This window comes from Suncus etruscus, chromosome 3 (genome assembly GCF_024139225.1).
Source record: "Suncus etruscus isolate mSunEtr1 chromosome 3, mSunEtr1.pri.cur, whole genome shotgun sequence".
Lineage (NCBI taxonomy): Eukaryota > Metazoa > Chordata > Mammalia > Eulipotyphla > Soricidae > Suncus > Suncus etruscus.
This window is the reverse complement of record NC_064850.1, coordinates 3,830,782-3,833,257: the sequence shown is the minus strand read 5'-3', so window position 1 is coordinate 3,833,257 and position 2,476 is coordinate 3,830,782. Positions and strand designations below refer to the sequence as shown.

At 35.7% G+C, this 2,476-nt stretch overlaps 1 non-coding gene across 1 annotated transcript; it reads right to left on the bottom strand.

Moving 5' to 3' along the window:
• Window positions 1–877: 877 nt before the first annotated feature.
• On the bottom strand, window positions 878–1,040 carry LOC126005219 (U1 spliceosomal RNA). The gene has a single exon (XR_007494388.1). It is a non-coding gene; the product is annotated as a U1 spliceosomal RNA (small nuclear RNA).
• Between the last annotated feature and the right edge of the window lie 1,436 nt (window positions 1,041–2,476).

The window sequence follows — 2,476 nt, the reverse complement described above, 5'->3', positions numbered from 1 at the left end:
ACTTTATGAAAGTAAAGAAAATAAATTTTTCATGATCACCAACACTATTATCTTATCTTTATATTAATCATAATAAACAATATTAAAACTATGAAAATGGTACATGTTTGTTTTACTTTTAGATTACTTCTAAAATTATTATGAAATCATTAGGACTGCCATTTATTTAGGATTTAATATGTTAACAATATTGCTTGAAAGTACTAAATTTTAAAAATATTTTTCAATGGAGTCACATGAGATACATAGTTACAAAGTTGTTCATAACTGAGTTTCAGTCATAAAATGTTCAGAACCCATCCCTTCATTGGGAGAGCATGGATTCTTAAAGATGAACCGTGGATTCTTAAAGATGAACTGGAGATTAACTATATTGGTTGATATCTGAACATTTACATATTTTAAATTTTCTAAAAATAATGCAGTGAGATGGTCCTTACTAATTTTTTAAATTGGACATAGGAAGTTTGGGTATGAGTTTTGTTTATTTTTCTATTGTTTCTTTCTTTCTTTTTTTTTTTTTTTGCCTTATTTAAATCATGATGTTTCCTCCTTGAAGATGCCTTTAGTCTCAATGTCATGGAGTGTTCTACCTATGTTCTTCTGTATGTGACTTATGATTTCAAGTCTAATATCAAGGTCTTTAATTCAGTTTTATTTGACCTTTGTGTATGGTGATAAAGAGAGGTCTGAATTCATTTTTTTTTACATGGAGTTGACCAGTTGTCCCAGCATCACTTGTTGTAAAGGCTTTTCTTGCTCATTATCAAAAATTAACTGATCGTGAAGACTCCATCTCTGAATATTCAAATCTATTCCATTGATAAGAGGGTCTGTCTTTATTTCAGTACCATGATATTTTTTTTTCTTTTTTTTTCAGGGGAGAGCTTGAACGCAGTCCCCCACTACCACAAATATGCAGTCGAGTTTCCCACATTTGGGGAAGTTGCTAGGGTCAGCACATCCGGAGTGCAATGGATAAGCCTCGCCCTGGGGAAACCACCTTCGTGATCATGGTATCGCCCCTGCCAGGCGAATATAGTACCATGATATTTTAATGACTATGCTTTGTAGTACAGTTTAAATTTTGGGAAAGTGATGCCTCCCTTCTTTTTTGCCAAGGTTTGCTTTAGCTTTTTATGGATGCGTATTCCTCCATATGAATTTCAGGAGCATCTGATCTACTTTGAAAAATGTCATTTGTATTCTCAAAAGGATTGCATTAAATCTGTACAATGTTTGGAAAATTTTGACATTTTAATGATGTCAAACCTCTCAATACATGAGCAGGGTATATATTTCCATTTCCTCATGTCTCCCTTTATTTTTGTTTGTTTGGTTTTTTTGGGCCACACACGGTGATGCTCAGGGGTTACTCCTGGCTATGCACTCAGAAATCACTCCTGTCTTGGGGGACCATATGGGACGCCAGGGATTGAACTGTGGTCTGTTCTAGGCTAGTGCCAGCAAGGCAGACACCTTACCACTCGATGCCACTGCTCTGCCTCCCCCTTTATTACTTGAAAAAGTGTTTGTAGTTTTCTTTATATAGAGCTTTCACCTATTTAAGTAGATTGACTCCAAGGTACTTGATATTCTAAGGCACAATTGTGAACGTGATTTTTAAAATATCTTTTCTTCTATTTCTTGTGCATAGAAAAGCTACTCAAGGAAAGGCTTTTAGTTTTTCCCCATTGAATACAATACTTCAATGGGTTTATGTTAAATGGCTTTGACAATATTGAGAAAAAGTTCCTTCTCTTAAGTCCCATCTTGTTGATAATTTTTATCATGAACAGGTGTTGGGCCTTATTAAATGCTTTCTCAACATTTATTCATACGATCATATGCCTTTTTGTTTTTTCTTTTATTGATATGGTGTATTATATTGACTGATTTGTGTATGTTACACCATCCTTGCATTCCTGAAATGAATCCTTCTTGGTCATGGTGTCTGACATTCTTGATGAGTTATTGGATTCTATTTGCTATTATTTTGATAAGGATTTTTGCATTTGTGTTCATCAAGAATATTGGCCTATAATTCTCTTTTTTTAGGTGTCTTTGTCTGCTTTTGGAATCAAGGTGATTTTGGCTTCCTGTTGTTTTTTGCTATGAAGTGTACATAAAGCATTAGGAAGATTAAGTTTCCTCATTGTAGAGTAACAGTCCTGGATGGTGATGGGATGGATGGAGGGTGAGAGGCCTTTCTCCTTCAGCCTAGGCCATGCATCTGCAACCCCCTTCAGGATAGCCGAGAGGAATTGGTCCAAAGACAGGTTTCAGGAGACATCAGCTTTATTCAAGCCCTAGCCAACACATGTGGCTTTTAAGCTTAAACCTTTTATGCTAGTTTCATAGTCAGCCCTGACATCTCAACCTCTTTCAGCCAACCTTTCTTGCTCCTTCTCTCTTGCTCAATCTCTCTCCATCTCCTAATCAATCCCCTCCTGCCCCTGAGGCAAATCTTTTTGTT